Source organism: Nyctereutes procyonoides, unplaced genomic scaffold (genome assembly GCF_905146905.1).
Source record: "Nyctereutes procyonoides isolate TBG_1078 unplaced genomic scaffold, NYPRO_anot_genome, whole genome shotgun sequence".
Classification (NCBI taxonomy): Eukaryota; Metazoa; Chordata; class Mammalia; order Carnivora; family Canidae; genus Nyctereutes; species Nyctereutes procyonoides.
The window spans coordinates 17,331,352-17,343,771 of NW_026575159.1; positions in this window are offsets into that span (position 1 = coordinate 17,331,352).

A 12,420-nucleotide genomic window follows, 5' to 3' on the forward strand; every position below is an offset into this window, starting at 1 on the left:
AAGCAAGCACAGGAAAGAGGGTCAGTGAGGTAGCAAAGGTGATTTCTTACTGGGTAATTTCTTAGAGTCGACCATAGCTCATCTGTTTGACTCCCCTCTCCTAGGGCTGGTGGTAGTTTTCTCTATTCCTTCTTTGCACATTTCCTTTCACTGGCTCAGCATTTTGCTCATTAAATGTTTATGGAGTGAACCAATAATGAATTACATGTGTGTACTGTATGCAAGGTGCTGGGGAGACCATGGTGAAGCAGCTAGACAGAGTTCCTCCCCTAATGGGAGTTTTTATCCAATGACAGTGGTAAACACTAATGAAAACGAATCACATAAAAGTAAAATTAGAAACAAGGATAAGTTATGAAAAGAAAAAGCACTAAGAACCCAGGGATCTGCTGAACCTGGGGAAAGGCCTCTGACAAAGTGACATTGTGACCCTGGAGGAGGGGACAATGTGAAACCAACAGAGGTGAGTGATGGCATGTGGATGACAGATATGAGAGGAGCAGGTGCAGAGATCCAGAGGGAGAGGCATGATCCCATCAAGTCACTGAGGGAAGATGGTGTGGCTGGGACAGACAGCAAGCAGCCGGAGATGCAGCGGAGAAATGAGGCTGCGAGCATGAGTGTTGACTCGGCATCTCCCTGCAATGAGCAACCAGCCTACCTTTGCTGCGGAGAGTCTCCTGTGCAGCCAGATGGTGTCTTCTGTCACGATGTGCTCTGCTATCTGAATGAGACACAGGCACCTCAGGGGGAGGGTATCACTCTGTAAACAAGGAGAGATAAGTATAAATTTTAGGAGAAGGGATGCGAACTTCAGCTGGAGCACGCTTTGGACTCAGGGCTGCTTAGCTCTGCTGAGAGCTGCCGCAGGATCTTTGTGAGAGGGGATCAGATGAGAGGAGGAGGTTTGGTCCCTTTGGAAGGATTAGGGGTCTGGAGACAGGTTCCAGTTCTTTTTTTTTTTTTTTTAAGATTTATTTATTTATTTATTTATTTATTTATTTATTTATTTATTTATTTATTTATGATAGACATAGAGAAAGAGGGAGAGAGGCAGAGACATGGGCAGAGGGAGAAGCAAGCTCCATGCCAGGAACCTGATGTGGGACTCGATCCCAGGACTCCAGGATTGCGCCCTGGGCCAAAGGCAGGTGCTAAATCGCTGAGCCACCCAGGGATTCCTCCAGGTTCCAGTTCTGACAGGGCCATGACTAGTGGTGCCATCTTAGACGACTTCAGCTTTGTGGCCTTGGCTGTCCCCATCTGTGACATGTGAGGCTGGGACTCACTGCCTTCTGATGACCGACCTTTGCTTCTGATTGGGATCAGATCTCCCATGATCCAAAATGGATGGGAGAGCTGCTCTCTGTGAGTCCCCGAGCCAAGGCTCATTTCTTTGGGGACAACGAGCCCTCAGTTGCACATTTTTTTTTTATAAATTAATTTTTATTGGTGTTCAATTTACCAACATACAGAATAACACCCAGTGCTCCTCCCGTCAAGTGTCCCCCTCCGTGCCCGTCACCCATTCACCCCCACCCCCCGCCCTCCTCCCCTTCCACCACCCCTAGTTCATTTCCCAGAGTTAGAAGTCTTTATGTTCTGTGTCCCTTTCTGATATCTCCCACACATTTCTTCTCCCTTCCCTTATATTCCCCTTCACTATTATTCATATTCCCCAAATAAGTGAGAACATACACTGTTTGTCCTTCTCCGATTGACTTACTTCACTCAGCATAATACCCTCCAGTTCCATCCACGTTGAAGCAAATGGTGGGTATTTGTTGTTTCTAATGGCTGAGTAATATTCCATTGTATACATAAACCACATCTTCTTTATCCATTCATCTTTCGATGGGCACCGAGGCTCCTTCCACAGTTTGGCTATTGTGGACATGGCTGCTAGAAACATCGGGGTGCAGGTGCCCCGGCGTTTCATTGCATCTGAATCTTCGGGGTAAATCCCTAACAGTGCAATTGCTGGGTCGTAGGGCAGGTCTATTTTTAATTCTTTGAGGAACCTCCACACAGTTTTCCAGAGTGGCTGCACCAGTTCACATTCCCACCAACAGTGTAAGAGGGTTCCCTTTTCTCTGCATCCTCTCCAACATTTGTTGTTTCCTGCCTTGTTAATTTTCCCCATTCTCACTGGTGTGAGGTGGTATCTCATTGTGGTTTTGATTTGTATTTCCCTGATGGCAAGTGATGCAGAGCATTTTCTCATGTGCATGTTGGCCATGTCTATGTCTTCCTCTGTGAGATTTCTCTTCATGTCTTTTGCCCATTTCATGATTGGATTGTTTGTTTCTTTGGTGTTGAGTTTAATAAGTTCTTTATAGATTTTGGAAACTAGCCCTTTATCTGATATGTTATTTGCAAATATCTTCTCCCATTCTGTAGGTTGTCTTTGAGTTTTGTTGACTGTATCCTTTGCTGTGCAAAAGCTTCTTATCTTGATGAAGTCCCAATAGTTCATTTTTGCTTTTGTTTCTTTTGTTTTCGTGGATGTATCTTGCAAGAAGTTACTGTGGCCAAGTTCAAAAAGGGTGTTGCCTGTGTTCTCCTCTAGGATTTTGATGGAGTCTTGTCTCACATTTAAATCTTTCATCCATTTTGAGTTTATCTTTGTGTATGGTGCAAGAGAGTGGTCTAGTTTCATTCTTCTGCATGTGGATGACCAATTTTCCCAGCACCATTTATTGAAGAGACTGTCTTTCTTCCAGTGGATCGTCTTTCCTCCTTTGTCGAATATTAGTTGACCATAAAGTTCAGGGTCCATTTCTGGATTCTCTATTCTGTTCCATTGGTCTATGTGTCTGTTTTTGTGCCAGTACCACACTGTCTTGATGACCACAGCTTTGTAGTACAACCTGAAATCTGGCATTGTGATGCCCCCAGCTATGGTTTTCTTTTTTAAAATTCCCCTGGCTATTCGGGGTCTTTTCTGATTCCACACAAATCTTAAAATAATTTGTTCTAAGTCTCTGAAAAAAGTCCATGGTATTTTGATAGGGATTGCATTGAACGTGTAAATTGCCCTGGGTAGCATTGACATTTTCACAATATTAATTCTGCCAATCCATGAGCATGGAATATTTTTCCATCTCTTTGTGTCTTCCTCAATTTCTTTCAGAAGTGTTCTATAGTTTTTAGGGTATAGATCCTTTACCTCTTTGGTTAGGTTTATTCCTAGGTATCTTATGCTTTTGGGTGCAATTGTAAATGGGATTGACTCCTTAATTTCTCTTTCTTCAGTCTCATTGTTAGTGTATAGGAATGCCATTGATTTCTGGGCATTGATTTTGTATCCTGCCACGCTACCAAATTGCTGTATGAGTTCTAGCAATCTTGGGGTGGAGGCTTTTGGGTTTTCTATGTAGAGTATCATGTCATCGGCGAAGAGGGAGAGTTTGACTTCTTCTTTGCCAATTTGAATGCCTTTAATGTCTTTTTGTTGTCTGATTGCTGAGGCTAGGACTTCCAATACTATGTTGAATAGCAGTGGTGAGAGTGGACATCCCTGTCTGGTTCCTGATCTTAGGGGAAAGGCTCCCAGTGCTTCCCCATTGAGAATGATATTTGCTGTGGGCTTTTCGTAGATGGCTTTTAAGATATCGAGGAAAGTTCCCTCTATCCCTACACTCTGAAGAGTTTTAATCAGGAATGGATGCTGTATTTTGTCAAATGCTTTCTCTGCATCTAATGAGAGGATCATATGGTTCTTGGTTTTTCTCTTGCTGATATGATGAATCACATTGATTGTTTTACGAGTGTTGAACCAGCCTTGCATCCCGGGGATAAATCCTACTTGGTCATGGTGAATAATTTTCTTAATGTGTTGTTGGATCCTATTGGCTAGTATCTTGTTGAGAATTTTTGCATCCATGTTCATCAGGGATATTGGTCTGTAATTCTCCTTTTTGGTGGGGTCTTTGTCTGGTTTTGGAATTAAGGTGATGCTGGCCTCATAGAATGAGTTTGGAAGTACTCCATCTCTTTCTATCTTTCCAAATAGCTTTAGTAGAATAGGTATGATTTCTTCTTTAAACGTTTGATAGAATTCCCCTGGGAAGCCATCTGGCCCTGGACTCTTGTGTCTTGGGAGGTTTTTGATGACTTCTTCAATTTCCTCCCTGGTTATTGGCCTGTTCAGGTTTTCTATTTCTTCCTGCTCCAGTTTTGGTAGTTTGTGGCTTTCCAGGAATGCGTCCATTTCTTCTAGATTGCCTAATTTATTGGCGTAGAGCTGTTCATAATATGTTTTTAAAATCGTTTGTATTTCCTTGGTGTTGGTAGTGATCTCTCCTTTCTCATTCATGATTTTATTAATTTGAGTCTTCTCTCTCTTCTTTTTAATAAGGTTGGCTAATGGTTTATCTATCTTATTAATTCTTTCAAAGAACCAACTCCTGGTTCTATTGATCTGTTCCACAGTTCTTCTGGTCTCAATTTCGTTGAGTTCTGCTCGAATTTTAATTAACTCTCTTCTTCTGCTGGGCGTCGGGTCGATTTGCTGCTTCTTCTCTAGCTCCTTTATGTGTAAGGTTAGCTTTTGTATTTGAGTTCTTTCCAGTTTTTGAATGGATGCTTGTATTGCGATGTATTTCCCCCTCAGGACTGCTTTTGCTGCATCCCAAAGATTTTGAACAGTTGTATCTTCATTCTCATTAGTTTCCATGAATCTTTTTAATTCTTCCTTAATTTCCTGGTTGACCCTTTTATCTTTTAGCAGGATGGTCCTTAACCTCCACGTGTTTGAGGTCCTTCCAAACTTCTTCTTGTGATTGAGTTCTAATTTCAAGGCGTTATGGTCTGAGAATATGCAGGGGACGATCCCAATCTTTTGGTATCGGTTCAGACCCGATTTGTGACCCAGTATGTGGTCTATTCTGGAAAAAGTTCCATGTGCACTTGAGAAGAATGTGTATTCAGTTGAGTTTGGATGTAAAGTTCTGTAGATATCTGTGAAATCTATCTGGTCCAGTGTATCATTTAAAGCTCTCGTTTCTTTGGAGATGTTGTGTTTAGAAGACCTATCAAGGGTAGAGAGAGCTAGATTGAAGTCACCAAGTATAAGTGTATTATTATCTAAGTATTTCTTTACTTTGGTTAATAATTCGTTTAAGTATTTGGCAGCTCCCACATTCGGGGCATATATATTGAGGATTGTTAAGTCCTCTTGTTGGATAGATCCTTTAAGTATGATATAGTGTCCCTCTTCGTCTCTCACTACTGTCTTCGGAGTGAATTTTAGTTTATCTGATATAAGGATGGCTACCCCTGCTTTCTTTTGAGAACCATTTGAATGGTAAATGGTTCTCCAACCTTTTATTTTCAGGTTGTAGGTGTCCTTCTGTCTAAAATGAGTCTCTTGTAGACAGCAAATAGATGGGTCCTGCTTTTTTATCCAGTCTGAAACCCTGCGCCTTTTGATGGGGTCATTAAGCCCGTTCACGTTCAGAGTTACTATTGACAGATATGAGTTTAGTGTCATCATGATATCTATTTAGTCCTTGTTTTTGTGGATTGTTCCACTGAACTTCTTCTTAAAGGGGAATTTTAAGAGTCCCCCTTAAAATTTCTTGCAGAGCTGGTTTGGAGGTCACATATTCTTTCAGTTCCTGCCTGTCTTGGAAGCTCTTTATCTCTCCTTCCATTTTGAATGAGAGCCTTGCTGGATAAAGTATTCTTGGTTGCATGTTCTTCTCATTTAGGACCCTGAATATATCCTGCCAGCCCTTTCTGGCCTGCCAGGTCTCTGTGGAGAGGTCTGCTGTTACCCTAATATTCCTCCCCATGAAAGTCAGGGACTTCTTGTCTCTTGCTGCTTTAAGGATCTTCTCTTTATCTTTGGAATTTGCAAGCTTCACTATTAGATGTCGAGGTGTTGAACGGTTTTTATTGATTTTAGGGGGGGATCTCTCTATTTCCAGGATCTGAATGCCTGTTTCCCTTCCCAGATTGGGAAAGTTTTCAGCTAGGATTTGTTCAAATACATATTCTGGCCCTCTGTCCCTTTCGGCGCCCTCGGGAACCCCAATTAAACGTAGATTTTTCTTCCTTAGAGTGTCATTTATTTCCCTTAATCTGTCTTCATGGCTCTTTAATTGTTTATCTCTTTTTTCCTCAGTTTCCCTCTTTGCCATTAACTTGTCTTCTATGTCACTCACTCGTTCTTCCACCTCGTTAACCCTCGTCGTTAGGACTTCTAGTTTGGATTGCATCTCATTCAGTTGATTTTTAATTTCTGCCTGATTGGATCTAAATTCTGCAGTCATGAAGTCTCGTGAGTCCTTAATGCTTTTTTCTAGAGCCACCAGTAGCTGTATAATAGTGCTTCTGAATTGGCTTTCTGACATTGAATTGTAATCCAGATTTTGTAGCTCTGTGGGAGAGAGGGCTGTTTCTGATTCTTTCTTTTGAGGTGAGGTTTTCCTTCTAGTCATTTTGCTCAGTGCGGAGTGGCCAAAAACAAGTTGTATTGGGAGAATGAGAGAAAGAGAGAGAAGGAAAGAAAAGAGAAAAAGAAAAAAGAAAAAGAAAAGAAAAAGGAAAGAAGAGAAGAAAAAGGGAAAGAAAAAGAAAGAAAGGTGAAAAAAAAAGGGGGTGGGGGAAGCAATCAGAAATCAAAAAGAAAAGAAAAAAGAAAAGAAAAAAAAAAAACACGGGGGAGTATTTCTGTAGAGTTTAAGTCCCTTGACTTCCCCTGGAGCTGGTCCGTCCAGCTGGTCTTCTGGGGGAGGGGCCTGTTGCGCTGATTTTCAGGTGTTAGCACTTGGGGGAGCTGCTCTGCCCCTGCCTGCTGCAGGGCTCAGCGGGGGTTGTTTACCCCGTGAGGTCTCAGGAGGATCAGCGGCAGTTGCTATGGCAACTCTGGAAGCCTGGATTCAGTCTCCGCAGGAACTACGGGGCTCGGGGCTCTCGGCTCTCCGTCCGCAGGGCCTGGAGGCTCCGGGGCGGGGCCGCTGATCTGCTCAGCTCGGGGCAGGAGCGTCCTTGCTGTCCTGGGCCCTCCCGGCCTCTGCCTGTCCCGGGGGGAGGCCGGATCCTGGGCTGTGTCCCGGCGCCCTGTGCTCCCGGGCCTGTGTTGTTGGATTCGCGCTCCCGCCCCGCAGCTCCCTCCCTGGAGCCGCTCCCGAGCCCCTCCGAACTGCTCCGGTGCGTGCTGCAGCCCTTAGGGAGCTCGGAGCACTCTCCTGCGCTTGCAGGTGCCTGTTAGTGTCCCCGGGAGCCCGAGGGCATCCCCGCCCTCCTGGGTCCTGCTCCAACTCCCTGCGAGCCCCTTTCCGCCCGCCCGGGAAGGTTGGTGCAGCTCCTGCTCCTCCGGGACGGGGCTCTCCTGTCCTGGGGACACTCGCCCCGGCCTCAGCCCGGCTCCTCCGGGGCCCCTCCCCCTCGGAGGCCTTTTGTTTCTTTATTTCTTTTTCCCCGTCTTCCTACCTTGATAGAAGCGTGAACTCCTCTCACTGTAGCATTCCAGCTGGTCTCTCTTTAAATCTCAGGCCGAATTCGTAGATTTTCAGGATGGTTTGAAGGTTATCTAGGGAATTTGGTGGGGACAGGTGATTTGGGGACCCTACTCCTCCGCCATCTTGCCCCTCCTCTCAGTTGCACATTTTGAATGAGGCTGCCTTGTGAGCTCCTATTTAACCTGCTTAACCCTTACCCCCTGCCCCATATTAGGGATGGCCTTCTTCCCTCGGTGTCCACACCTTAAAGGCTCTTACACCACTGGATCGCCCACAGGCCCTAACGTCCCAGCCCTCGCCATTACGTGCTTGGTGGAGTGAGCCAACATCCCGTCCTTTCCCCTGGTGCTGATATGCAAAAGAGGAAGTGACAAAGAGCAGGGTGCTGGTTTCCTAGGGTTGCCATAACAAATGGCCACACACTTGGAGGCTGAAAACTATAGAAATCTATCTTCTCACAGGTCTGGAGGCCAGAGGTCTAAAATCAAGGTGTTAATGGAACCGTGCTCCATCTGAAGGCTCCAGGGGAGGATACTTCCTTGCCTCTCTCTACTTCCTGTGGTGCCAAGTTCCTTGCCTTGTGTCCACATCATTCCCATCTCTGTCTCTGTTTCCACATGGCCTTCTCCGTGTGTCTTTTCTGCTTCTTGTGAGGAAACTTTTCTTACTGAATTTAGGGACCACTCAGATAACTCAAAATGGCCTCCTCTTGAGATCTTTAACTTAATTTACATCTGCAAAGATTCTTTTTTGCAAATAAGGGCATATTTACATTTTCTACAATGTGGGTATGTCTTTTGGGGCGCCAACATTCAACCCACTAAAGGCAGAGGTTCCAAGGCATTTGACACCAAAATTTTTTCTTTTTTAATTTTATTCATTTTTCTCCTTTATAAACTTGACCTCTCTGAAATAGCATTGGGACACAAGTCCCAGTGAAATGCTACAGAGGCAGCAGGCCAGTAGGCCTGAGAGCACAGGCTCTGAGTCAGGGTGGCTTCAGTTCAAATCCTGGGAACTACCGACCACTCCGTGGCTCAGTTTTGCCATCCACACATTGGACACAATAACAGTTTCTACCTGAGGGCTGTTGTGGGTCTTAAATAGTTTAATATTTGTAAAGGCATCTAGAACTAGCCCTAAGTAAAGTATTTAATAAATGTTAACTATTATTCTTATATTAAGTGAACAACGGATGTATTATAAGTGAGCAGGGGGTAGTGTGAAAGATTAAAAGGCCAGGCTTGTTGGCTGGATGGTGGCTGGAAGGGACTCAGGGCTTTGGCACCGTCTGGAGCTGGAGTCCTTCTGAGTCCTGTTCCATCTGGGCTACCTGACTTGGAACAAAACACGTCAATGGCCCCTCCTCTCAGGACCTGCTTTGAGCTGCTATGTTTGCTGATCAGAGTCTTGGGCTCTGGCAGCCAAGCCTTAAGGAGGGCCTGAAGTTCAAACAGAGATAGGGAGCTGCTGGTGGACACATGTGGAAAGACATTTCCCAGGAGGCACCTGCCCCTCACAATGGGGCAGCCTTGTGCCTACTTGCCTTGGTTGCTGCATTCTAGAGAGAAGCTTCCCTCTTCCCAAGACTAGTGCTGGACACCGTGCCTCCTGCCCCGCTGAACTGCCTTGGGTCTAAGAAGTTAGTGAGTACGAGTGCTTCTGGGCACTGTTAGGAGCCCTCGCTGGTCAAGGTGAGGCTTGGGTTCTTATTGCTGAGCTTCACTACACCCTCTGCTGGATTCAAGCTTCTGGAAGCCCACAGGGATGCCACTGTTTTTGCTCCTCTGCTTGTTCTTAGAGAGTTGAGCTGCCAGGGGGGAGGCCCCAAACTGAGAGGGGAGAGCTCAGAGCATGAGCTTTGGTGACAAGACTACTATGTGGCTGTAGGCAAGTTACCGAACCTCTCTGAGCTGTGATGTTCGGCATCTGGGAGGTGAGGATTGCACAATATTTGCCTCTTATTCAGTGCTTGAAAAACTGTGGCTCTGACTGATATTTGGAAGGTAGCATAGAGTGGAGGTTGGCCAGGCCAGAATTCAATTGCAGCTTATGGCTGTGGGATCTAAAGGATACTTAACCTTTAGATTGCTTAACCTTTTAGACTTCAATTTCCGCATCCCAAAGGGAGATTGAATCCTTCTATCAGATGGTTGTTGGGAAGACTAAATTTAAAAAACTGTATATAGAACCTTAACCCAATGCCTGCCTTATTCTACATACCTAAGGGACAATAGCTATTCTGACTGTTCCAGAACACTTGGAATAATGATAATAAAATGGATGAGTACACTGAATAAATTATACCTTATACAATGGGTAACCAAATATTGGCTCAATCTTGTTGTGGTATGGAAAGAAAAGCATTCAGCTAGCCATGAAGAGATAGTCTTAAAATAGCCTTAGCTCCTTTCTGTCCAATATGATACATCTTTGAAGACAGCCTAAGAACCTCCAGTGAATTCTTAGGGAGCTTTCTGTATCTATGCTCTGTCTGTCCATCTGACCATCCATGTGTCCAAGGGTCATCAAGCCCTACTCTGTACCAGGCATTATGCCGATCACTGAAGGTACAGACATAAACTAGACATGGTTACTGGCTTTGGAATCTCAGCACGTAATGAGAGAGAATAATCTTTTTCAAGTAACTATTATGACCCATGTGATAAAGGCTATAAGGATAAAAACAAAGTGCTGGAAATCCAGAGGACTGAGTGACTTGTTCCTCCTTGCAAAACTGGAGAACCCAATATATAAAAGGAGGTCCCTAAGCTGGGCCTGAAAGGTATGGTGTTGGTAGGTAGGTAGGTGAGAGAAGTCATCTGTAATGGGTGGCCTGAATGTAGGAAAGTTTCATGGGCAAGAATGTGATGAATTCAGGAAGTCATTTGGGCTAATGGACAGAGTTTGGGGGTGTCAAGTGCTGAATTGGCGGGCTGAGGCTCTATTGTGGAGAGCTATGGGATAGTCATAGAATGTAGATCTTGTTTTTTAATTTAATTAACATGTGCAAGTCATAGTACCTCAGGCAGAATGTTGCATTTTTTTATATTATTTGATCATGACAGCCCTGTAAGAAGAGTGTAACTTATTTTATTTACAAGAGGCATCTTACAGATGAAGAAACTGAGGTGCAGAACAGTTAAGGATTTGCTCGAGGTTACATGTAATTAGTAAGTGGCTGAATTAATACCCAAAGCAAGGATTTTGGGTCCTTCCTTGAATCAATGCTTTTTAAAAGTTAAACATTTTGCTGGAACATGACGTATACACAGAAAAACATAAGTAAATCATAAATGTCTAACTAAAAAAATTTCACAAAGTGGAAATAATAAACAATCATCTCCAAATCAAGTTGGGGAAGTCTGACATTTTTCTAGTATTGCATTTTCTAGTCCATGAGTATGGAATATCCTTCAATTTATCTTTTTTTTTTTGTAATTTCCAGTGTAGAGGTCAATTTTTAATGTTTATTTAATTAAAAAATGTTTTAATTTTACTTAAAATTTTTTTAACAAACACTCTTTTATTAGTTTCAGGTGTACAATATAGTGATTCAACAATTCCACACAGAGGTCAATTTTTTTAAAAAGATTTTATTTATTTATTTATTTGTGAGAGAGAACAGAAGAGAGAGAGAGAGCACAAGTGGTGGGGAGAGGGAGAAGGAGAAGTAGACTCCCCACTGAGTAGGATCCCAGGATTCCCTAGATCATGACCTGAGCTGAAGGCAGATGGCTTAACTGACTGAACCACCCAGGTTCCCCCAGAGGTCAATTTTTTTTTGTTTTGTTTTTTGTTTTCTGTTTTTTTTTTAATTTTGTCTTTAATTATATATTTCAAACACTATCAAGGGAAAGGGATTTGGAGTCTTTTAGATGGTGAACCCCCAGAGGTCAATTTTTTTAGAATGATTCCTAAGTTTTAAATTTTTGATACTGTTATAATACTTTTTATTTACAGTTTTAGTTTATAATTCTTTGTTTTTGGCGCAGAGAGGTACACTTGACTTTTTTTTATTTACCTTGTTTCTAGATACTCTGCTAAATTCGCTTAGTAATTCAAAGAGTCAAACTTTATTGACCTAGTAAAGGCCTCCACCACAACATTGAATAGAAAGGGTGTTAGTGAACATCCTTGTCTCATTTTTTCTTTAAATCTTAGGGAGAAGTCTGTCAATATTTGCTATTGATAGGACATGAACTCTAGGGGGTTTTGGAGGTATTCTTTATCATGTTAAGAAAACTCTCTGCTCTTCTGTTTTGCAAAGGTGGCTATAGAATGGAGACTAGTTTGCAGGAAGGAGAGAGAATAGAAACAAGAAGACTGGTTAGCTGCTGCTCTACAACAGGAAACCTATAAATGGATGCAGAGAAGGGATGTGCTGGGCTCTCCTGTTTCCTCAGTGGTTCTTACTTAACCACTGCTCACCTCATAAGAGTTTCAAAAGAGAAGAGAGCACCAAAGATTGCAAGGTTATCTTTCTTTAGGTGTTGCACACAGTATTCTTTAAGATTTTATCAGGTTTTTTGTGATAAGGGTGTGGTCAAGTCAATTTAGGAAAATCTAAATGCTGTGCCATCTCCTTGGAGAGTCACAATGAACATCAGTATTATTAAAGGCTCCGAGACCCTATAGCAAAGGCAGCTATTTAATATAGCACCCATCCTTCTGTCTTCAATGTCCGTGACACCAAAAAATGAGGTTCAGAAGGAATTTCTTAGGTCGTTTCTTTACCCATCATGGAATTAATGACTCTCATTTGTGACAGTATCGTTAAACATTACTGTATTGGCATCCCTGAGGTTATAACCAAGCCCTTCTCTTTCCCTGTTATGTTCAAAACCCATTGAGACATAGACTTATACATCAAATAGGGATCAGAATATTATACCTATTGCTGGTAAAGCTAGATTGAAGGAAGCTGTATGAACTGGAGTCCAGATAGGTT